This window comes from Pleurodeles waltl, chromosome 6 (assembly GCF_031143425.1).
Source record: "Pleurodeles waltl isolate 20211129_DDA chromosome 6, aPleWal1.hap1.20221129, whole genome shotgun sequence".
In the NCBI taxonomy this organism is placed as follows: domain Eukaryota; kingdom Metazoa; phylum Chordata; class Amphibia; order Caudata; family Salamandridae; genus Pleurodeles; species Pleurodeles waltl.
This window is the reverse complement of record NC_090445.1, coordinates 79284703-79307744: the sequence shown is the minus strand read 5'-3', so window position 1 is coordinate 79307744 and position 23042 is coordinate 79284703. Positions and strand designations below refer to the sequence as shown.

The window sequence follows — 23042 nt, the reverse complement described above, 5'->3', positions numbered from 1 at the left end:
TTGTTTCAATTTCTCTGCTGCTGACCTGACACAGGCACCTTTCTCTTTCTCCATCTCTCGCTCTACCCCAGTCTTATGTCCCCATCAGTCTTTCTGGAGCTCACTCTGGTACATACATGCATCTGTCCTTTCAACCTGTCTCTGGGCACATGCTTAAATGTCCAGTAGAGAAGAGTGTGAACTCTCCCTGTTTCGCGAGGTGGCAGTCAGCCTCCAGAGCCGTTTTCCGAAGTCTGCCGGAATGGCCGAGCGGTGTAAGGTGCCACATTCAAGAGCAGTATCTTCCCCAGTCCCGTGGTCAAATCCCGCTGCTGACATAAAGTAGTTTTCATACCTACTTTAATCATAACACCAGCGGGGATGAGACCGTAAAACTCCTCTTTTTGAAAGGATGGGGGTGGACAGGACTGACCGGAGCGGACTCCAACCTCGCTGTAAGCACGGGCGGCTCAGGCTAGGAAAGGGCGCAGGAAAGGCTCGGCCTAGGACAGCTCCCAGCGGCGCCTCCCAGGGCGGGAAGTGCTGCATTGTGTGGAGTCCTGTGGGAATCGTGAGGCAAACTGCAGGATGTGTGTGTGTGTAGTTTTAAGCCTCAGCAAAATATCTAAAAAAGGTGAGAGTTAATGTTAAACCCGAAAATGGAGAAGCCTTTATAAAGCATCACGCCCAACGTGGGGCTCGAACCCACGACCGTGAGATTAAGAGTCTCATGCTCTACCGACTGAGCTAGCCGGGCTGCTGTGCCTATGTCATTTCACACACCCTCTGTGTGCTCTTTGTGAGGAAGTAGTGTGTGGTTATCCCAGGAGGCCCCTTTGTTTCATTTTCTCTGCTGCTGACTCGACACAGGCACCTTTCTCTTTCTCCATCTCTCGCTCTACCCCAGTCTTATGTCCCCATCAGTCTCTCTGGAGCTCACTCTGGTACATACATGCATCTGTCCTCTCAACCTGTCTCTGGGCACATACTTAAATATCCAGTAGAGAACAGTGTGAACTCTCCCTGTTTCGCGAGGGGGCAGTCAGCCTCCAGAGCCGTGTTCCGGAGGCTGCCGGAATGGCCGAGCAGTGTAAGGCGCCACATTCAAGAGCAGTATCTTCCCCAGTCCCGTAATTAAATCCCGCTGCCGACATAAAATAGTTTTCATACCTACTTTAATCATAACACCAGCGGGGATGAGACCTTAAACTCCTCGTTTTGAAAGGATGGGGGGGACAGGACGGACCGGAGCGGACTCCGAGCTCGCTGTAAGCACGGGCGGCTCAGGCTAGGAAAGGGCGCAGGAAAGGCTCGGCCTAGGACCGCTCCCAGCGGCACCTCCCAGGGCGGGAAGTGCTGCGTTGTGTGGAGTCCTGTGGGAATTGTGAGGCAAACTGCAGGATGTGTGTGTGTGTGTAGTTTTAAGCCTTAGCGAAATATCTGAAAAAGGTGAGAGTTAATGTTAAACCCGAAAATGGAGAAGCCTTTAAAAAGCATCACGCCCAATGTGGAGCTCAAACCCACGACGCTGAGATTAAGAGTCTCATGCTCTACCGACTGAGCTAGCCGGGTTGCTGTGGCTATGTCATTTCACACACCCTCTGTGTGTTCTTTGTGAGGAAGTAGTGTGTGGTTATCCCAGGAGGCCCCTTTGTTTCATTTTCTCTGCTGCTGACCTGACACAGGCACCTTTCTCTTTCTCCATCTCTCGCTCTACCCCAGTCTTATGTCCCCATCAGTCTTTCTGGAGCTCACTCTGGTACATACATGCATCTGTCCTTTCAACCTGTCTCTGGGCACATGCTTAAATGTCCAGTAGAGAAGAGTGTGAACTCTCCCTGTTTCGCGAGGTGGCAGTCAGCCTCCAGAGCCGTGTTCCGAAGTCTGCCGGAATGGCCGAGCGGTCTAAGGCGCCACATTCAAGAGCAGTATCTTCCCCAGTCCTGTGGTCAAATCCTGCTGCTGACATAAAGTAGTTTTCATACCTACTTTAATCATAACACCAGCGGGGATGAGACCGTAAAACTCCTCTTTTTGAAAGGATGGGGGTGGACAGGACGGACCGGAGCGGACTCCGAGCTCGCTGTAAGCACGGGCGGCTCAGGCTAGGAAAGGGCGCAGGAAAGGCTCGGCCTAGGACCGCTCCCAGCGGCGCCTCCCAGGGCGGGAAGTGCTGCGTTGTGTGGAGTCCTGTGGGAATCGTGAGGCAAACTGCAGGATGTGTGTGTGTGTAGTTTTAAGCCTCAGCAAAATATCTGAAAAAGGTGAGAGTTAATGTTAAACCCGAAAATGGAGAAGCCTTTAAAAAGCATCACGCCCAACGTGGGGCTCGAACCCACGACCCTGAGATTAAGAGTCTCATGCTCTACCGACTGAGCTAGCCGGGCTGCTGTGCCTATGTAATTTCACACACCCTCTGTGTGTTCTTTGTGAGGAAGTAGTGTGTGGTTATCCCAGGAGGCCACTTTGTTTCATTTTCTCTGCTGCTGACTCGACACAGGCACCTTTCTCTTTCTCCATCTCTCGCTCTACCCCAGTCTTATGTCCCCATCAGTCTCTCTGGAGCTCACTCTGGTACATACATGCATCTGTCCTCTCAACCTGTCTCTGGGCACATTCTTAAATGTCCAGTAGAGAACAGTGTGAACTCTCCCTGTTTCGCGAGGGGGCAGTCAGCCTCCAGAGCCGTGTTCCGGAGGCTGCCGGAATGGCCGAGCGGTGTAAGGCGCCACATTCAAGAGCAGTATCTTCCCCAGTCCCGTAATTAAATCCCGCTGCCGACATAAAGTAGTTTTCATACCTACTTTAATCATAACACCAGCGGGGATGAGACCTTAAACTCCTCGTTTTGAAAGGATGGGGGGGAACAGGACGGACCGGAGCGGACTCCGAGCTCGCTGTAAGCACGGGCGGCTCAGGCTAGGAAAGGGCTAGGAAAGGGCGCAGGAAAGGCTCGGCCTAGGACCGCTCCCAGCGGTGCCTCCCAGGGCGGGAAGTGATGCATTGTGTAGAGTCCTGTGGGAATCGTGAGCCAAACTGCAGGATGTGTGTGTGTGTGTGGTTTTAAGCCTCAGCGAAATATCTGAAAAAGGTGAGAGTTAAAGTTAAACCCGAAAATGGAGAAGCCTTTAGAAAGCATCACACCCAACGTGTGGCTCGAACCCACGACCCTGAGATTAAGAGTCTCATGCTCTACTGACTGAGCTAGCCAGGCTGCTGTGCCTATGTCATTTCATACACCCTCTGTGTGTTCTTTGTGAGGAAGTAGTGTGTGGTTATCCCAGGAGGCCGCTTTGTTTCATTTTCTCTGCTGCTGACTCGACACAGGCACCTTTCTCTTTCTCCATCTCTCGCTCTACCCCAGTCTTATGTCCCCATCAGTCTTTCTGGAGCTCACTCTGGTACATACATGCATCTGTCCTTTCAACCTGTCTCTGGGCACATGCTTAAATGTCCAGTAGAGAAGAGTGTGAACTCTCCCTGTTTCGCGAGGTGGCAGTCAGCCTCCAGAGCCGTTTTCCGAAGTCTGCCGGAATGGCCGAGCGGTGTAAGGTGCCACATTCAAGAGCAGTATCTTCCCCAGTCCCGTGGTCAAATCCCGCTGCTGACATAAAGTAGTTTTCATACCTACTTTAATCATAACACCAGCGGGGATGAGACCGTAAAACTCCTCTTTTTGAAAGGATGGGGGTGGACAGGACGGACCGGAGCGGACTCCGAGCTCGCTGTAAGCACGGGCGGCTCAGGCTAGGAAAGGGCGCAGGAAAGGCTCGGCCTAGGACAGCTCCCAGCGGCGCCTCCCAGGGCGGGAAGTGCTGCATTGTGTGGAGTCCTGTGGGAATCGTGAGGCAAACTGCAGGATGTGTGTGTGTGTAGTTTTAAGCCTCAGCAAAATATCTAAAAAAGGTGAGAGTTAATGTTAAACCCGAAAATGGAGAAGCCTTTATAAAGCATCACGCCCAACGTGGGGCTCGAACCCACGACCCTGAGATTAAGAGTCTCATGCTCTACCGACTGAGCTAGCCAGGCTGCTGTACCTATGTCATTTCACACACCCTCTGTGTGCTCTTTGTGAGGAAGTAGTGTGTGGTTATCCCAGGAGGCCCCTTTGTTTCATTTTCTCTGCTGCTGACTCGACACAGGCACCTTTCTCTTTCTCCATCTCTCGCTCTACCCCAGTCTTATGTCCCCATCAGTCTCTCTGGAGCTCACTCTGGTACATACATGCATCTGTCCTCTCAACCTGTCTCTGGGCACATACTTAAATATCCAGTAGAGAACAGTGTGAACTCTCCCTGTTTCGCGAGGGGGCAGTCAGCCTCCAGAGCCGTGTTCCGGAGGCTGCCGGAATGGCCGAGCAGTGTAAGGCGCCACATTCAAGAGCAGTATCTTCCCCAGTCCCGTAATTAAATCCCGCTGCCGACATAAAGTAGTTTTCATACCTACTTTAATCATAACACCAGCGGGGATGAGACCTTAAACTCCTCGTTTTGAAAGGATGGGGGGGGACAGGACGGACCGGAGCGGACTCCGAGCTCGCTGTAAGCACGGGCGGCTCAGGCTAGGAAAGGGCGCAGGAAAGGCTCGGCCTAGGACCGCTCCCAGCGGCACCTCCCAGGGCGGGAAGTGCTGCGTTGTGTGGAGTCCTGTGGGAATTGTGAGGCAAACTGCAGGATGTGTGTGTGTGTGTAGTTTTAAGCCTTAGCGAAATATCTGAAAAAGGTGAGAGTTAAAGTTAAACCCGAAAATGGAGAAGCCTTTAGAAAGCATCACACCCAACGTGTGGCTCGAACCCACGACCCTGAGATTAAGAGTCTCATGCTCTACTGACTGATCTAGCCGGGCTGCTGTGCCTATGTCATTTCATACACCCTCTGTGTGTTCTTTGTGAGGAAGTAGTGTGTGGTTATCCCAGGAGGCCGCTTTGTTTCATTTTCTCTGCTGCTGACTCGACACAGGCACCTTTCTCTTTCTCCATCTCTCGCTCTACCCCAGTCTTATGTCCCCATCAGTCTTTCTGGAGCTCACTCTGGTACATACATGCATCTGTCCTTTCAACCTGTCTCTGGGCACATGCTTAAATGTCCAGTAGAGAAGAGTGTGAACTCTCCCTGTTTCGCGAGGTGGCAGTCAGCCTCCAGAGCCGTTTTCCGAAGTCTGCCGGAATGGCCGAGCGGTGTAAGGTGCCACATTCAAGAGCAGTATCTTCCCCAGTCCCGTGGTCAAATCCCGCTGCTGACATAAAGTAGTTTTCATACCTACTTTAATCATAACACCAGCGGGGATGAGACCGTAAAACTCCTCTTTTTGAAAGGATGGGGGTGGACAGGACGGACCGGAGCGGACTCCGAGCTCGCTGTAAGCACGGGCGGCTCAGGCTAGGAAAGGGCGCAGGAAAGGCTCGGCCTAGGACAGCTCCCAGCGGCGCCTCCCAGGGCGGGAAGTGCTGCATTGTGTGGAGTCCTGTGGGAATCGTGAGGCAAACTGCAGGATGTGTGTGTGTGTAGTTTTAAGCCTCAGCAAAATATCTAAAAAAGGTGAGAGTTAATGTTAAACCCGAAAATGGAGAAGCCTTTATAAAGCATCACGCCCAACGTGGGGCTCGAACCCACGACCCTGAGATTAAGAGTCTCATGCTCTACCGACTGAGCTAGCCAGGCTGCTGTGCCTATGTCATTTCACACACCCTCTGTGTGCTCTTTGTGAGGAAGTAGTGTGTGGTTATCCCAGGAGGCCCCTTTGTTTCATTTTCTCTGCTGCTGACTCGACACAGGCACCTTTCTCTTTCTCCATCTCTCGCTCTACCCCAGTCTTATGTCCCCATCAGTCTCTCTGGAGCTCACTCTGGTACATACATGCATCTGTCCTCTCAACCTGTCTCTGGGCACATACTTAAATATCCAGTAGAGAACAGTGTGAACTCTCCCTGTTTCGCGAGGGGGCAGTCAGCCTCCAGAGCCGTGTTCCGGAGGCTGCCGGAATGGCCGAGCAGTGTAAGGCGCCACATTCAAGAGCAGTATCTTCCCCAGTCCCGTAATTAAATCCCGCTGCCGACATAAAGTAGTTTTCATACCTACTTTAATCATAACACCAGCGGGGATGAGACCTTAAACTCCTCGTTTTGAAAGGATGGGGGGGGACAGGACGGACCGGAGCGGACTCCGAGCTCGCTGTAAGCACGGGCGGCTCAGGCTAGGAAAGGGCGCAGGAAAGGCTCGGCCTAGGACCGCTCCCAGCGGCGCCTCCCAGGGCAGGAAGTGCTGCGTTGTGTGGAGTCCTGTGGGAATCGTGAGGCAAACTGCAGGATGTGTGTGTGTGTGTAGTTTTAAGCCTCAGCGAAATATCTGAAAAAGGTGAGAGTTAATGTTAAACCCGAAAATGGAGAAGCCTTTAAAAAGCATCACGCCCAACGTGGGGCTCGAACCCACGACCCTGAGATTAAGAGTCTCATGCTCTACCGACTGAGCTAGCCGGGCTGCTGTGCCTGTCATTTCACACACCCTCTGTGTGTTCTTTGTAAGGAAGTAGTGTGTGGTTATCCCAGGAGGCCCCTTTGTTTCATTTTCTCTGCTGCTGACTCGACACAGGCACCTTTCTCTTTCTCCATCTCTCGCTCTACCCCAGTCTTATGTCCCCATCAGTCTCTCTGGAGCTCACTCTGGTACATACATGCATCTGTCCTCTCAACCTGTCTCTGGGCACATACTTAAATGTCCAGTAGAGAACAGTGTGAACTCTCCCTGTGTCGCGAGGTGGCAGTCAGCCTCCAGAGCCGTGTTCTGCATGCTGCCGGAATGGCCGAGCGGTGTAAGGCGCCACCTTCAAGAGCAGTATTTTCCCCAGTCCCCTGATCAAATCCCGCTGCCGACATAAAGTAGTTTTCATACCTATTTTAATCATAACACCAGCAGGGATGAGACTTTAAACTCCTCTTTTTGAAAGGATGGGGGGGGGACAGGACGGACCGGAGCGGACTCCGAGCTCGCTGTAAGCACGAGCGGCTCAGGCTAGGAAAGGGGGCAGGAAAGGCTCGGCCGAGGACCGCTCCCAGCGGCGCCTCCCAGGGCGATAAGTGCTGCGTTGTGTGGAGTCCTGTGGGAATCGTGAGGCAAACAGCAGGATGTGTGTTTGTGTATTTTTAAGCCTCAGCGAAATATCTGAAAAAGGTGAGAGTTAATGTTAAACCCGAAAAGGGAGAAGCCTTTAAAAAGCATTACACCCAACGTGGGGCTCGAACCCACAACCCTGAGATTAAGAGTCTCATGCTCTACCGATTGAGCTAGCCAGGCTGCTGTGCCTATGTCATTTCACACACCCTCTGTGTGTTCTTTGTGAGGAAGTAGTGTGTGGTTATCCCAGGAGGCCCCTTTGTTTCATTTTCTCTGCTGCTGACTCGACCCAGGCACCTTCCTATTTCTCCATCTCTCGCTCTACCCCAGTCTTATGTCCCCATCAGTCTCTCTGGAGCTCACTCTGGTACATACATGCATCTGTCCTCTCAACCTGTCTCTGGGCACATTCTTAAATGTCCAGTAGAGAACAGTGTGAACTCTCCCTGTTTCGCGAGGGGGCAGTCAGCCTCCAGAGCCGTGTTCTGCAGGCTGCCGGAATGGCCGAGCGGTGTAAGGCGCCACATTCAAGAGCAGTATCTTCCCCAGTCCCGTAATTAAATCCTGCTGCAGACATAAAGTAGTTGTCATACCTACTTTAATCATAACACCAGCAGGGATGAGACTTTAAATTCCTCTTTTTGAAAGGATGGGGGGGGACAGGACGGACCGGAGCGGACTCCGAGCTCGCTGTAAGCACGGGCGGCTCAGGCTAGGAAAGGGCGCAGGAAAGGCTCGGCCTAGGACAGCTCCCAGCGGCGCCTCCCAGGGCGGGAAGTGCTGCATTGTGGAGTCCTGTGGGAATCGTGAGGCAAACTGCAGGATGTGTGTGTGTGTAGTTTTAAGCCTCAGCAAAATATCTAAAAAAGGTGAGAGTTAATGTTAAACCCGAAAATGGAGAAGCCTTTATAAAGCATCACGCCCAACGTGGGGCTCGAACCCACGACCCTGAAATTAAGAGTCTCATGCTCTACCGACTGAGCTAGCCGGGCTGCTGTGCCTATGTCATTTCACACACCCTCTGTGTGCTCTTTGTGAGGAAGTAGTGTGTGGTTATCCCAGGAGGCCCCTTTGTTTCATTTTCTCTGCTGCTGACTCGACACAGGCACCTTTCTCTTTCTCCATCTCTCGCTCTACCCCAGTCTTATGTCCCCATCAGTCTTTCTGGAGCTCAAGCTGGTACATACATGCATCTGTCCTTTCAACCTGTCTCTGGGCACATGCTTAAATGTCCAGTAGAGAAGAGTGTGAACTCTCCCTGTTTCGCGAGGTGGCAGTCAGCCTCCAGAGCCGTTTTCCGAAGTCTGCCGGAATGGCCGAGCGGTGTAAGGTGCCACATTCAAGAGCAGTATCTTCCCCAGTCCCATGGTCAAATCCCGCTGCTGACATAAAGTAGTTTTCATACCTACTTTAATCATAACACCAGCGGGGATGAGACCGTAAAACTCCTCTTTTTGAAAGGATGGGGGTGGACAGGACGGACCGGAGCGGACTCCGAGCTCGCTGTAAGCACGGGCGGCTCAGGCTTGGAAAGGGCGCAGGAAAGGCTCGGCCTAGGACCGCTCCGAGCGGCGCATCCCAGGGCGGGAAGTGCTGCGTCGTGTGGAGTCCTGTGGGAATCGTGAGGCAAACTGCAGGATGTGTGTGTGTGTGTAGTTTTAAGCCTCAGCGAAATATCTGAAAAAGGTGAGAGTTAATGTTAAACCCGAAAATGGAGAAGCCTTTAAAAAGCATCACGCCCAACGTGGGGCTCGAACCCACGACCCTGAGATTAAGAGTCTCATGCTCTACCGACTGAGCTAGCCAGGCTGCTGTGGCTATATCATTTCACACACCCTCTGTGTGTTCTTTGTGAGGAAGTAGTGTGTGGTTATCCCAGGAGACCCCTTTGTTTCAATTTCTCTGCTGCTGACCTGACACAGGCACCTTTCTCTTTCTCCATCTCTCGCTCTACCCCAGTCTTATGTCCCCATCAGTCTTTCTGGAGCTCACTCTGGTACATACATGCATCTGTCCTTTCAACCTGTCTCTGGGCACATGCTTAAATGTCCAGTAGAGAAGAGTGTGAACTCTCCCTGTTTCGCGAGGTGGCAGTCAGCCTCCAGAGCCGTTTTCCGAAGTCTGCCGGAATGGCCGAGCGATGTAAGGTGCCACATTCAAGAGCAGTATCTTCCCCAGTCCCGTGGTCAAATCCCGCTGCTGACATAAAGTAGTTTTCATACCTACTTTAATCATAACACCAGCTGGGATGAGACCGTAAAACTCCTCCTTTTTGAAAGGATGGGGGTGGACAGGACGGACCGGAGCGGACTCCGTGCTCGCTGTAAGCACGGGCGGCTCAGGCTAGGAAAGGGCGCAGGAAAGGCTCGGCCTAGGACCGCTCCCAGCGGCGCCTCCCAGGGCGGGAAGTGCTGCATTGTGTGGAGTCCTGTGGGAATCGTGAGGCAAACTGCAGGATGTGTGTGTGTAGTTTTAAGCCTCAGCAAAATATCTGAAAAAGGTGAGAGTTAATGTTAAACCCGAAAATGGAGAAGCCTTTAAAAAGCATCACTCCCAACGTGGGGCTCGAACCCACGATCCTGAGATTAAGAGTCTCATGCTCTACCGACTGAGCTAGCCGGGCTGCTGTGCCTATGTCATTTCACACACCCTCTGTGTGTTCTTTGTGAGGAAGTAGTGTGTGGTTATCCCAGGAGGCCCCTTTGTTTCATTTTCTCTGCTGCTGACTCGACACAGGCACCTTTCTCTTTCTCCATCTCTCGCTCTACCCCAGTCTTATGTCCCCATCAGTCTCTCTGGAGCTCACTCTGGTACATACATGCATCTGTCCTCTCAACCTGTCTCTGGGCACATACTTAAATGTCCAGTAGAGAACAGTGTGAACTCTCCCTGTTTCGCGAGGGGGCAGTCAGCCTCCAGAGCCGTGTTCCGGAGGCTGCCGGAATGGCCGAGCAGTGTAAGGCGCCACATTCAAGAGCAGTATCTTCCCCAGTCCCGTAATTAAATCCCGCTGCCGACATAAAGTAGTTTTCATACCTACTTTAATCATAACACCAGCGGGGATGAGACCTTAAACTCCTCGTTTTGAAAGGATGGGGGGGGACAGGACGGACCGGAGCGGACTCCGAGCTCGCTGTAAGCACGGGCGGCTCAGGCTAGGAAAGGGCGCAGGAAAGGCTCGGCCTAGGACCGCTCCCAGCGGCACCTCCCAGGGCGGGAAGTGCTGCGTTGTGTGGAGTCCTGTGGGAATCGTGAGGCAAACTGCAGGATGTGTGTGTGTGTAGTTTTAAGCCTCAGCAAAATATCTAAAAAAGGTGAGAGTTAATGTTAAACCCGAAAATGGAGAAGCCTTTATAAAGCATCACGCCCAACGTGGGGCTCGAACCCACGACCCTGAGATTAAGAGTCTCATGCTCTACCGACTGAGCTAGCCGGGCTGCTGTGCCTATGTCATTTCACACACCCTCTGTGTGCTCTTTGTGAGGAAGTAGTGTGTGGTTATCCCAGGAGGCCCCTTTGTTTCATTTTCTCTGCTGCTGACTCGACACAGGCACCTTTCTCTTTCTCCATCTCTCGCTCTACCCCAGTCTTATGTCCCCATCAGTCTTTCTGGAGCTCAAGCTGGTACATACATGCATCTGTCCTTTCAACCTGTCTCTGGGCACATGCTTAAATGTCCAGTAGAGAAGAGTGTGAACTCTCCCTGTTTCGCGAGGTGGCAGTCAGCCTCCAGAGCCGTTTTCCGAAGTCTGCTGGAATGGCCGAGCGGTGTAAGGTGCCACATTCAAGAGCAGTATCTTCCCCAGTCCTGTGGTCAAATCCCGCTGCTGACATAAAGTAGTTTTCATACCTACTTTAATCATAACACCAGCGGGGATGAGACCGTAAAACTCCTCTTTTTGAAAGGATGGGGGGGGACAGGACGGACCGGAGCGGACTCCGAGCTCGCTGTAAGCACGGACGGCTCAGGCTAGGAAAGGGCGCAGGAAAGGCTCGGCCTAGGACCGCTCCCAGCGGCGCCTCCCAGGGCGGGAAGTGCTGCGTTGTGTGGAGTCCTGTGGGAATCGTGAGGCAAACTGCAGGATGTGTGTGTGTGTAGTTTTAAGCCTCAGCGAAATATCTGAAAAAGGTGAGAGTTAATGTTAAACCCGAAAATGGAGAAGCCTTTAAAAAGCATCACGCCCAACGTGGGGCTCGAACCCACAACCCTGAGATTAAGAGTCTCATGCTCTACCGACTGAGCTAGCCGGGCTGCTGTGCCTGTCATTTCACACACCCTCTGTGTGTTCTTTGTAAGGAAGTAGTGTGTGGTTATCCCAGGAGGCCCCTTTGTTTCATTTTCTCTGCTGCTGACTCGACACAGGCACCTTTCTCTTTCTCCATCTCTCGCTCTACCCCAGTCTTATGTCCCCATCAGTCTCTCTGGAGCTCACTCTGGTACATACATGCATCTGTCCTCTCAACCTGTCTCTGGGCACATTCTTAAATGTCCAGTAGAGAACAGTGTGAACTCTCCCTGTTTCGCGAGGGGGCAGTCAGCCTCCAGAGCCGTGTTCTGCAGGCTGCCGGAATGGCCGAGCGGTGTAAGGCGCCACATTCAAGAGCAGTCTCTTCCCCAGTCCCGTAATTAAATCCTGCTGCCGACATAAAGTAGTTGTCATACCTACTTTAATCATAACACCAGCAGGGATGAGACTTTAAATTCCTCTTTTTGAAAGGATGGGGGGGGACAGGACGGACCGGAGCGGACTCCGAGCTCGCTGTAAGCACGGGCGGCTCAGGCTAGGAAAGGGCGCAGGAAATGCTCGGCCTAGGACAGCTCCCAGCGGCGCCTCCCAGGGCGGGAAGTGCTGCATTGTGTGGAGTCCTGTGGGAATCGTGAGGCAAACTGCAGGATGTGTGTGTGTGTAGTTTTAAGCCTCAGCAAAATATCTAAAAAAGGTGAGAGTTAATGTTAAACCCGAAAATGGAGAAGCCTTTATAAAGCATCGCGCCCAACATGGGGCTCGAACCCACGACCCTGAAATTAAGAGTCTCATGCTCTACCAACTGAGCTAGCCGGGCTGCTGTGCCTATGTCATTTCACACACCCTCTGTGTGCTCTTTGTGAGGAAGTAGTGTGTGGTTATCCCAGGAGGCCCCTTTGTTTCATTTTCTCTGCTGCTGACTCGACACAGGCACCTTTCTCTTTCTCCATCTCTCGCTCTACCCCAGTCTTATGTCCCCATCAGTCTTTCTGGAGCTCAAGCTGGTACATACATGCATCTGTCCTTTCAACCTGTCTCTGGGCACATGCTTAAATGTCCAGTAGAGAAGAGTGTGAACTCTCCCTGTTTCGCGAGGTGGCAGTCAGCCTCCAGAGCCGTTTTCCGAAGTCTGCCGGAATGGCCGAGCGGTGTAAGGTGCCACATTCAAGAGCAGTATCTTCCCCAGTCCCGTGGTCAAATCCCGCTGCTGACATAAAGTAGTTTTCATACCTACTTTAATCATAACACCAGCGGGGATGAGACCGTAAAACTCCTCTTTTTGAAAGGATGGGGGTGGACAGGACGGACCGGAGCGGACTCCGAGCTCGCTGTAAGCACGGGCGGCTCAGGCTTGGAAAGGGCGCAGGAAAGGCTCGGCCTAGGACCGCTCCGAGCGGCGCATCCCAGGGCGGGAAGTGCTGCGTTGTGTGGAGTCCTGTGGGAATCGTGAGGCAAACTGCAGGATGTGTGTGTGTGTGTGTAGTTTTAAGCCTCAGCGAAATATCTGAAAAAGGTGAGAGTTAATGTTAAACCCGAAAATGGAGAAGCCTTTAAAAAGCATCACGCCCAACGTGGGGCTCGAACCCACGACCCTGAGATTAAGAGTCTCATGCTCTACCGACTGAGCTAGCCAGGCTGCTGTGGCTATATCATTTCACACACCCTCTGTGTGTTCTTTGTGAGGAAGTAGTGTGTGGTTATCCCAGGAGGCCCCTTTGTTTCAATTTCTCTGCTGCTGACCTGACACAGGCACCTTTCTCTTTCTCCATCTCTCGCTCTACCCCAGTCTTATGTCCCCATCAGTCTTTCTGGAGCTCACTCTGGTACATACATGCATCTGTCCTTTCAACCTGTCTCTGGGCACATGCTTAAATGTCCAGTAGAGAAGAGTGTGAACTCTCCCTGTTTCGCGAGGTGGCAGTCAGCCTCCAGAGCCGTTTTCCGAAGTCTGCCGGAATGGCCGAGCGGTGTAAGGTGCCACATTCAAGAGCAGTATCTTCCCCAGTCCCGTGGTCAAATCCCGCTGCTGACATAAAGTAGTTTTCATACCTACTTTAATCATAACACCAGCGGGGATGAGACCGTAAAACTCCTCTTTTTGAAAGGATGGGGGTGGACAGGACTGACCGGAGCGGACTCCAACCTCGCTGTAAGCACGGGCGGCTCAGGCTAGGAAAGGGCGCAGGAAAGGCTCGGCCTAGGACAGCTCCCAGCGGCGCCTCCCAGGGCGGGAAGTGCTGCATTGTGTGGAGTCCTGTGGGAATCGTGAGGCAAACTGCAGGATGTGTGTGTGTGTAGTTTTAAGCCTCAGCAAAATATCTAAAAAAGGTGAGAGTTAATGTTAAACCCGAAAATGGAGAAGCCTTTATAAAGCATCACGCCCAACGTGGGGCTCGAACCCACGACCGTGAGATTAAGAGTCTCATGCTCTACCGACTGAGCTAGCCGGGCTGCTGTGCCTATGTCATTTCACACACCCTCTGTGTGCTCTTTGTGAGGAAGTAGTGTGTGGTTATCCCAGGAGGCCCCTTTGTTTCATTTTCTCTGCTGCTGACTCGACACAGGCACCTTTCTCTTTCTCCATCTCTCGCTCTACCCCAGTCTTATGTCCCCATCAGTCTCTCTGGAGCTCACTCTGGTACATACATGCATCTGTCCTCTCAACCTGTCTCTGGGCACATACTTAAATATCCAGTAGAGAACAGTGTGAACTCTCCCTGTTTCGCGAGGGGGCAGTCAGCCTCCAGAGCCGTGTTCCGGAGGCTGCCGGAATGGCCGAGCAGTGTAAGGCGCCACATTCAAGAGCAGTATCTTCCCCAGTCCCGTAATTAAATCCCGCTGCCGACATAAAGTAGTTTTCATACCTACTTTAATCATAACACCAGCGGGGATGAGACCTTAAACTCCTCGTTTTGAAAGGATGGGGGGGACAGGACGGACCGGAGCGGACTCCGAGCTCGCTGTAAGCACGGGCGGCTCAGGCTAGGAAAGGGCGCAGGAAAGGCTCGGCCTAGGACCGCTCCCAGCGGCACCTCCCAGGGCGGGAAGTGCTGCGTTGTGTGGAGTCCTGTGGGAATTGTGAGGCAAACTGCAGGATGTGTGTGTGTGTGTAGTTTTAAGCCTTAGCGAAATATCTGAAAAAGGTGAGAGTTAATGTTAAACCCGAAAATGGAGAAGCCTTTAAAAAGCATCACGCCCAATGTGGAGCTCAAACCCACGACGCTGAGATTAAGAGTCTCATGCTCTACCGACTGAGCTAGCCGGGTTGCTGTGGCTATGTCATTTCACACACCCTCTGTGTGTTCTTTGTGAGGAAGTAGTGTGTGGTTATCCCAGGAGGCCCCTTTGTTTCATTTTCTCTGCTGCTGACCTGACACAGGCACCTTTCTCTTTCTCCATCTCTCGCTCTACCCCAGTCTTATGTCCCCATCAGTCTTTCTGGAGCTCACTCTGGTACATACATGCATCTGTCCTTTCAACCTGTCTCTGGGCACATGCTTAAATGTCCAGTAGAGAAGAGTGTGAACTCTCCCTGTTTCGCGAGGTGGCAGTCAGCCTCCAGAGCCGTGTTCCGAAGTCTGCCGGAATGGCCGAGCGGTCTAAGGCGCCACATTCAAGAGCAGTATCTTCCCCAGTCCTGTGGTCAAATCCTGCTGCTGACATAAAGTAGTTTTCATACCTACTTTAATCATAACACCAGCGGGGATGAGACCGTAAAACTCCTCTTTTTGAAAGGATGGGGGTGGACAGGACGGACCGGAGCGGACTCCGAGCTCGCTGTAAGCACGGGCGGCTCAGGCTAGGAAAGGGCGCAGGAAAGGCTCGGCCTAGGACCGCTCCCAGCGGCGCCTCCCAGGGCGGGAAGTGCTGCGTTGTGTGGAGTCCTGTGGGAATCGTGAGGCAAACTGCAGGATGTGTGTGTGTGTAGTTTTAAGCCTCAGCAAAATATCTGAAAAAGGTGAGAGTTAATGTTAAACCCGAAAATGGAGAAGCCTTTAAAAAGCATCACGCCCAACGTGGGGCTCGAACCCACGACCCTGAGATTAAGAGTCTCATGCTCTACCGACTGAGCTAGCCGGGCTGCTGTGCCTATGTAATTTCACACACCCTCTGTGTGTTCTTTGTGAGGAAGTAGTGTGTGGTTATCCCAGGAGGCCACTTTGTTTCATTTTCTCTGCTGCTGACTCGACACAGGCACCTTTCTCTTTCTCCATCTCTCGCTCTACCCCAGTCTTATGTCCCCATCAGTCTCTCTGGAGCTCACTCTGGTACATACATGCATCTGTCCTCTCAACCTGTCTCTGGGCACATTCTTAAATGTCCAGTAGAGAACAGTGTGAACTCTCCCTGTTTCGCGAGGGGGCAGTCAGCCTCCAGAGCCGTGTTCCGGAGGCTGCCGGAATGGCCGAGCGGTGTAAGGCGCCACATTCAAGAGCAGTATCTTCCCCAGTCCCGTAATTAAATCCCGCTGCCGACATAAAGTAGTTTTCATACCTACTTTAATCATAACACCAGCGGGGATGAGACCTTAAACTCCTCATTTTGAAAGGATGGGGGGGAACAGGACGGACCGGAGCGGACTCCGAGCTCGCTGTAAGCACGGGCGGCTCAGGCTAGGAAAGGGCTAGGAAAGGGCGCAGGAAAGGCTCGGCCTAGGACCGCTCCCAGCGGTGCCTCCCAGGGCGGGAAGTGATGCATTGTGTAGAGTCCTGTGGGAATCGTGAGCCAAACTGCAGGATGTGTGTGTGTGTGTGGTTTTAAGCCTCAGCGAAATATCTGAAAAAGGTGAGAGTTAAAGTTAAACCCGAAAATGGAGAAGCCTTTAGAAAGCATCACACCCAACGTGTGGCTCGAACCCACGACCCTGAGATTAAGAGTCTCATGCTCTACTGACTGAGCTAGCCAGGCTGCTGTGCCTATGTCATTTCATACACCCTCTGTGTGTTCTTTGTGAGGAAGTAGTGTGTGGTTATCCCAGGAGGCCGCTTTGTTTCATTTTCTCTGCTGCTGACTCGACACAGGCACCTTTCTCTTTCTCCATCTCTCGCTCTACCCCAGTCTTATGTCCCCATCAGTCTTTCTGGAGCTCACTCTGGTACATACATGCATCTGTCCTTTCAACCTGTCTCTGGGCACATGCTTAAATGTCCAGTAGAGAAGAGTGTGAACTCTCCCTGTTTCGCGAGGTGGCAGTCAGCCTCCAGAGCCGTTTTCCGAAGTCTGCCGGAATGGCCGAGCGGTGTAAGGTGCCACATTCAAGAGCAGTATCTTCCCCAGTCCCGTGGTCAAATCCCGCTGCTGACATAAAGTAGTTTTCATACCTACTTTAATCATAACACCAGCGGGGATGAGACCGTAAAACTCCTCTTTTTGAAAGGATGGGGGTGGACAGGACGGACCGGAGCGGACTCCGAGCTCGCTGTAAGCACGGGCGGCTCAGGCTAGGAAAGGGCGCAGGAAAGGCTCGGCCTAGGACAGCTCCCAGCGGCGCCTCCCAGGGCGGGAAGTGCTGCATTGTGTGGAGTCCTGTGGGAATCGTGAGGCAAACTGCAGGATGTGTGTGTGTGTAGTTTTAAGCCTCAGCAAAATATCTAAAAAAGGTGAGAGTTAATGTTAAACCCGAAAATGGAGAAGCCTTTATAAAGCATCACGCCCAACGTGGGGCTCGAACCCACGACCCTGAGATTAAGAGTCTCATGCTCTACCGACTGAGCTAGCCAGGCTGCTGTGCCTATGTCATTTCACACACCCTCTGTGTGCTCTTTGTGAGGAAGTAGTGTGTGGTTATCCCAGGAGGCCCCTTTGTTTCATTTTCTCTGCTGCTGACTCGACACAGGCACCTTTCTCTTTCTCCATCTCTCGCTCTACCCCAGTCTTATGTCCCCATCAGTCTCTCTGGAGCTCACTCTGGTACATACATGCATCTGTCCTCTCAACCTGTCTCTGGGCACATACTTAAATATCCAGTAGAGAACAGTGTGAACTCTCCCTGTTTCGCGAGGGGGCAGTCAGCCTCCAGAGCCGTGTTCCGGAGGCTGCCGGAATGGCCGAGCAGTGTAAGGCGCCACATTCAAGAGCAGTATCTTCCCCAGTCCCGTAATTAAATCCCGCTGCCGACATAAAGTAGTTTTCATACCTACTTTAATCATAACACCAGCGGGGATGAGACCTTAAACTCCTCGTTTTGAAAGGATGGGGGGGGACAGGACGGACCGGAGCGGACTCCGAGCTCGCTGTAAGCACGGGCGGCTCAGGCTAGGAAAGGGCGCAGGAAAGGCTCGGCCTAGGACCGCTCCCAGCGGCACCTCCCAGGGCGGGAAGTGCTGCGTTGTGTGGAGTCCTGTGGGAATTGTGAGGCAAACTGCAGGATGTGTGTGTGTGTGTAGTTTTAAGCCTTAGCGAAATATCTGAAAAAGGTGAGAGTTAAAGTTAAACCCGAAAATGGAGAAGCCTTTAGAAAGCATCACACCCAACGTGTGGCTCGAACCCACGACCCTGAGATTAAGAGTCTCATGCTCTACTGACTGAGCTAGCCGGGCTGCTGTGCCTATGTCATTTCATACACCCTCTGTGTGTTCTTTGTGAGGAAGTAGTGTGTGGTTATCCCAGGAGGCCGCTTTGTTTCATTTTCTCTGCTGCTGACTCGACACAGGCACCTTTCTCTTTCTCCATCTCTCGCTCTACCCCAGTCTTATGTCCCCATCAGTCTTTCTGGAGCTCACTCTGGTACATACATGCATCTGTCCTTTCAACCTGTCTCTGGGCACATGCTTAAATGTCCAGTAGAGAAGAGTGTGAACTCTCCCTGTTTCGCGAGGTGGCAGTCAGCCTCCAGAGCCGTTTTCCGAAGTCTGCCGGAATGGCCGAGCGGTGTAAGGTGCCACATTCAAGAGCAGTATCTTCCCCAGTCCCGTGGTCAAATCCCGCTGCTGACATAAAGTAGTTTTCATACCTACTTTAATCATAACACCAGCGGGGATGAGACCGTAAAACTCCTCTTTTTGAAAGGATGGGGGTGGACAGGACGGACCGGAGCGGACTCCGAGCTCGCTGTAAGCACGGGCGGCTCAGGCTAGGAAAGGGCGGAGGAAAGGCTCGGCCTAGGACAGCTCCCAGCGGCGCCTCCCAGGGCGGGAAGTGCTGCATTGTGTGGAGTCCTGTGGGAATCGTGAGGCAAACTGCAGGATGTGTGTGTGTGTAGTTTTAAGCCTCAGCAAAATATCTAAAAAAGGTGAGAGTTAATGTTAAACCCGAAAATGGAGAAGCCTTTATAAAGCATCACGCCCAACGTGGGGCTCGAACCCACGACCCTGAGATTAAGAGTCTCATGCTCTACCGACTGAGCTAGCCAGGCTGCTGTGCCTATGTCATTTCACACACCCTCTGTGTGCTCTTTGTGAGGAAGTAGTGTGTGGTTATCCCAGGAGGCCCCTTTGTTTCATTTTCTCTGCTGCTGACTCGACACAGGCACCTTTCTCTTTCTCCATCTCTCGCTCTACCCCAGTCTTATGTCCCCATCAGTCTCTCTGGAGCTCACTCTGGTACATACATGCATCTGTCCTCTCAACCTGTCTCTGGGCACATACTTAAATATCCAGTAGAGAACAGTGTGAACTCTCCCTGTTTCGCGAGGGGGCAGTCAGCCTCCAGAGCCGTGTTCCGGAGGCTGCCGGAATGGCCGAGCAGTGTAAGGCGCCACATTCAAGAGCAGTATCTTCCCCAGTCCCGTAATTAAATCCCGCTGCCGACATAAAGTAGTTTTCATACCTACTTTAATCATAACACCAGCGGGGATGAGACCTTAAACTCCTCGTTTTGAAAGGATGGGGGGGGACAGGACGGACCGGAGCGGACTCCGAGCTCGCTGTAAGCACGGGCGGCTCAGGCTAGGAAAGGGCGCAGGAAAGGCTCGGCCTAGGACCGCTCCCAGCGGCACCTCCCAGGGCGGGAAGTGCTGCGTTGTGTGGAGTCCTGTGGGAATTGTGAGGCAAACTGCAGGATGTGTGTGTGTGTGTAGTTTTAAGCCTTAGCGAAATATCTGAAAAAGGTGAGAGTTAATGTTAAACCCGAAAATGGAGAAGCCTTTAAAAAGCATCACGCCCAATGTGGAGCTCGAACCCACGACCCTGAGATTAAGAGTCTCATGCTCTACCGACTGAGCTAGCCGGGCTGCTGTGGCTATGTCATTTCACACACCCTCTGTGTGTTCTTTGTGAGGAAGTAGTGTGTGGTTATCCCAGGAGGCCCCTTTGTTTCATTTTCTCTGCTGCTGACCTGACACAGGCACCTTTCTCTTTCTCCATCTCTCGCTCTACCCCAGTCTTATGTCCCCATCAGTCTTTCTGGAGCTCACTCTGGTACATACATGCATCTGTCCTTTCAACCTGTCTCTGGGCACATGCTTAAATGTCCAGTAGAGAAGAGTGTGAACTCTCCCTGTTTCGCGAGGTGGCAGTCAGCCTCCAGAGCCGTGTTCCGAAGTCTGCCGGAATGGCCGAGAGGTCTAAGGCGCCACATTCAAGAGCAGTATCTTCCCCAGTCCTGTGGTCAAATCCTGCTGCTGACATAAAGTAGTTTTCATACCTACTTTAATCATAACACCAGCGGGGATGAGACCGTAAAACTCCTCTTTTTGAAAGGATGGGGGTGGACAGGACGGACCGGAGCGGACTCCGAGCTCGCTGTAAGCACGGGCGGCTCAGGCTAGGAAAGGGCGCAGGAAAGGCTCGGCCTAGGACCGCTCCCAGCGGCGCCTCCCAGGGCGGGAAGTGCTGCGTTGTGTGGAGTCCTGTGGGAATCGTGAGGCAAACTGCAGGATATGTGTGTGTGTAGTTTTAAGCCTCAGCAAAATATCTGAAAAAGGTGAGAGTTAATGTTAAACCCGAAAATGGAGAAGCCTTTAAAAAGCATCACGCCCAACGTGGGGCTCGAACCCACGACCCTGAGATTAAGAGTCTCATGCTCTACCGACTGAGCTAGCCGGGCTGCTGTGCCTATGTAATTTTACACACCCTCTGTGTGTTCTTTGTGAGGAAGTAGTGTGTGGTTATCCCAGGAGGCCACTTTGTTTCATTTTCTCTGCTGCTGACTCGACACAGGCACCTTTCTCTTTCTCCATCTCTCGCTCTACCCCAGTCTTATGTCCCCATCAGTCTCTCTGGAGCTCACTCTGGTACATACATGCATCTGTCCTCTCAACCTGTCTCTGGGCACATTCTTAAATGTCCAGTAGAGAACAGTGTGAACTCTCCCTGTTTCGCGAGGGGGCAGTCAGCCTCCAGAGCCGTGTTCCGGAGGCTGCCGGAATGGCCGAGCGGTGTAAGGCGCCACATTCAAGAGCAGTATCTTCCCCAGTCCCGTAATTAAATCCCGCTGCCGACATAAAGTAGTTTTCATACCTACTTTAATCATAACACCAGCGGGGATGAGACCTTAAACTCCTCGTTTTGAAAGGATGGGGGGGAACAGGACGGACCGGAGCGGACTCCCAGCTCGCTGTAAGCACGGGCGGCTCAGGCTAGGAAAGGGCGCAGGAAAGGCTCGGCCTAGGACCGCTCCCAGCGGCGCCTCCCAGGGCGGGAAGTGCTGCGTTGTGTGGAGTCCTGTGGGAATCGTGAGGCAAACTGCAGGATGTGTGTGTGTGTAGTTTTAAGCCTCAGCGAAATATCTGAAAAAGGTGAGAGTTAATGTTAAACCCGAAAATGGAGAAGCCTTTAAAAAGCATCACGCCCAACGTGGGGCTCGAACCCACGACCCTGAGATTAAGAGTCTCATGCTCTACCGACTGAGCTAGCCGGGCTGCTGTGCCTGTCATTTCACACACCCTCTGTGTGTTCTTTGTAAGGAAGTAGTATGTGGTTATCCCAGGAGGCCCCTTTGTTTCATTTTCTCTGCTGCTGACTCGACACATGCACCTTTCTCTTTCTCCATCTCTCGCTCTACCCCAGTCTTATGTCCCCATCAGTCTCTCTGGAGCTCACTCTGGTACATACATGCATCTGTCCTCTCAACCTGTCTCTGGGCACATACTTAAATGTCCAGTAGAGAACAGTGTGAACTCTCCCTGTGTCGCGAGGTGGCAGTCAGCCTCCAGAGCCGTGTTCCGCAGGCTGCCGGAATGGCCGAGCGGTGTAAGGCGCCACATTCAAGAGCAGTATCTTCCCCAGTCCCGTGATCAAATCCCGCTGCTGACATAAAGTAGTTTTCATACCTATTTTAATCATAACACCAGCAGGGATGAGACTTTAAACTCCTCTTTTTGAAAGAATGGGGGGGGACAGGACGGACCGGAGCGGACTCTGAGCTCGCTGTAAGCACGGGCGGCTCAGGCTAGGAAAGGGGGCAGGAAAGGCTCGGCCGAGGACCGCTCCCAGCGGCGCCTCCCAGGGCGATAAGTGCTGCGTTGTGTGGAGTCCTGTGGGAATCGTGAGGCAAACAGCAGGATGTGTGTTTGTGTATTTTTAAGCCTCAGCGAAATATCTGAAAAAGGTGAGAGTTAATGTTAAACCCGAAAAGGGAGAAGCCTTTAAAAAGCATCTCGCCCAACGTGGGGCTCGAACCCACAACCCTGAGATTAAGAGTCTCATGCTCTACCGACTGAGCTAGCCGGGCTGCTGTGCCTATTTCATTTCACACACCCTCTGTGTGTTCTTTGTGAGGAAGTAGTGTGTGGTTATCCCAGGAGGCCCCTTTGTTTCATTTTCTCTGCTGCTGACTCGACCCAGGCACCTTTCTATTTCTCCATCTCTCGCTCTACCCCAGTCTTATGTCCCCATCAGTCTCTCTGGAGCTCACTCTGGTACATACATGCATCTGTCCTCTCAACCTGTCTCTGGGCACATACTTAAATGTCCAGTAGAGAACAGTGTGAACTCTCCCTGTTTCGCGAGGTGGCAGTCCGCCTCCAGAGCCGTGTTTTGGAGGCTGCCGGAATGGCCGAGCGGTGTGAGGCGCCACATTCAAGAGCAGTGTCTTCCCCAGTCCTGTGATCAAATACCGCTGCCAACATAAAGTAGTTTTCATACCTACTTTAATCATAACACTAGCGGGGATGAGACCTTAAAATCCTCTTTTTGAAAGGATGGGGGGGGACAGGACGGACCGGAGCGGACTCCGAGCTCGCTGTAAGCACGGGCGGCTCAGGCTAGGAAAGGGCGCAGGAAAGGCTCGGCCTAGGACAGCTCCCAGCGGCGCCTCCCAGGGTGGGAAGTGCTGCGTTATGTGGAGTCCTGTGGGAATCGTGAGGCAAACTGCAGGATGTGTGTGTGTGTAGTTTTAAGCCTCAGCGAAATATCTGAAAAAGGTGAGAGTTAATGTTCAACCCGAAAATGGAGAAGCCTTTATAAATCATCACACCCAATGTGGAGGTCGAACCCACGACCCTGAGATTAAGAGTCTCATGCTCTACCGACGGAACAAGCCGGGCTGCTGTGGCTATGTCATTTCACACACCCTCTGTGTGTTCTTTTGAGGAAGTAGTGTGTGGTTATCCCAGGAGGCCCCTTTGTTTCATTTTCTCTGCTGCTGACCTGACACAGGCACCTTTCTCTTTCTCCATCTCTCGCTCTACCCCAGTCTTATGTCCCCATCAGTCTTTCTGGAGCTCACTCTGGTACATACATGCATCTGTCCTTTCAACCTGTCTCTGGGCACATGCTTAAATGTCCAGTAGAGAAGAGTGTGAACTCTCCCTGTTTCCCGAGGTGGC

General features: G+C 52.5%; 17 non-coding genes across 17 annotated transcripts; all 17 read right to left on the bottom strand.

Annotated features, from left to right (window-relative positions):
• Positions 1-663: 663 nt before the first annotated feature.
• On the bottom strand, positions 664-736 carry TRNAK-CUU (transfer RNA lysine (anticodon CUU)). The gene has a single exon. It is a non-coding gene; the product is annotated as a tRNA-Lys (tRNA).
• A 1557-nt stretch (positions 737-2293) lies between these two features.
• TRNAK-CUU (transfer RNA lysine (anticodon CUU)) lies at positions 2294-2366 on the bottom strand. The gene has a single exon. It is a non-coding gene; the product is annotated as a tRNA-Lys (tRNA).
• Positions 2367-3935: 1569 nt separating this feature from the next.
• On the bottom strand, positions 3936-4008 carry TRNAK-CUU (transfer RNA lysine (anticodon CUU)). Its single transcript has one exon. It is a non-coding gene; the product is annotated as a tRNA-Lys (tRNA).
• A 1558-nt stretch (positions 4009-5566) lies between these two features.
• TRNAK-CUU (transfer RNA lysine (anticodon CUU)) lies at positions 5567-5639 on the bottom strand. Its single transcript has one exon. It is a non-coding gene; the product is annotated as a tRNA-Lys (tRNA).
• A 743-nt stretch (positions 5640-6382) lies between these two features.
• On the bottom strand, positions 6383-6455 carry TRNAK-CUU (transfer RNA lysine (anticodon CUU)). Its single transcript has one exon. It is a non-coding gene; the product is annotated as a tRNA-Lys (tRNA).
• A 1552-nt stretch (positions 6456-8007) lies between these two features.
• On the bottom strand, positions 8008-8080 carry TRNAK-CUU (transfer RNA lysine (anticodon CUU)). Its single transcript has one exon. It is a non-coding gene; the product is annotated as a tRNA-Lys (tRNA).
• A 744-nt stretch (positions 8081-8824) lies between these two features.
• TRNAK-CUU (transfer RNA lysine (anticodon CUU)) lies at positions 8825-8897 on the bottom strand. The gene has a single exon. It is a non-coding gene; the product is annotated as a tRNA-Lys (tRNA).
• Positions 8898-10452: 1555 nt separating this feature from the next.
• TRNAK-CUU (transfer RNA lysine (anticodon CUU)) lies at positions 10453-10525 on the bottom strand. The gene has a single exon. It is a non-coding gene; the product is annotated as a tRNA-Lys (tRNA).
• Positions 10526-11267: 742 nt separating this feature from the next.
• On the bottom strand, positions 11268-11340 carry TRNAK-CUU (transfer RNA lysine (anticodon CUU)). Its single transcript has one exon. It is a non-coding gene; the product is annotated as a tRNA-Lys (tRNA).
• Positions 11341-12898: 1558 nt separating this feature from the next.
• On the bottom strand, positions 12899-12971 carry TRNAK-CUU (transfer RNA lysine (anticodon CUU)). The gene has a single exon. It is a non-coding gene; the product is annotated as a tRNA-Lys (tRNA).
• A 742-nt stretch (positions 12972-13713) lies between these two features.
• Positions 13714-13786, bottom strand: TRNAK-CUU (transfer RNA lysine (anticodon CUU)). Its single transcript has one exon. It is a non-coding gene; the product is annotated as a tRNA-Lys (tRNA).
• Positions 13787-15343: 1557 nt separating this feature from the next.
• On the bottom strand, positions 15344-15416 carry TRNAK-CUU (transfer RNA lysine (anticodon CUU)). Its single transcript has one exon. It is a non-coding gene; the product is annotated as a tRNA-Lys (tRNA).
• A 1569-nt stretch (positions 15417-16985) lies between these two features.
• Positions 16986-17058, bottom strand: TRNAK-CUU (transfer RNA lysine (anticodon CUU)). The gene has a single exon. It is a non-coding gene; the product is annotated as a tRNA-Lys (tRNA).
• Positions 17059-18616: 1558 nt separating this feature from the next.
• TRNAK-CUU (transfer RNA lysine (anticodon CUU)) lies at positions 18617-18689 on the bottom strand. Its single transcript has one exon. It is a non-coding gene; the product is annotated as a tRNA-Lys (tRNA).
• Positions 18690-20247: 1558 nt separating this feature from the next.
• TRNAK-CUU (transfer RNA lysine (anticodon CUU)) lies at positions 20248-20320 on the bottom strand. The gene has a single exon. It is a non-coding gene; the product is annotated as a tRNA-Lys (tRNA).
• Positions 20321-21061: 741 nt separating this feature from the next.
• Positions 21062-21134, bottom strand: TRNAK-CUU (transfer RNA lysine (anticodon CUU)). Its single transcript has one exon. It is a non-coding gene; the product is annotated as a tRNA-Lys (tRNA).
• A 739-nt stretch (positions 21135-21873) lies between these two features.
• On the bottom strand, positions 21874-21946 carry TRNAK-CUU (transfer RNA lysine (anticodon CUU)). The gene has a single exon. It is a non-coding gene; the product is annotated as a tRNA-Lys (tRNA).
• Between the last annotated feature and the right edge of the window lie 1096 nt (positions 21947-23042).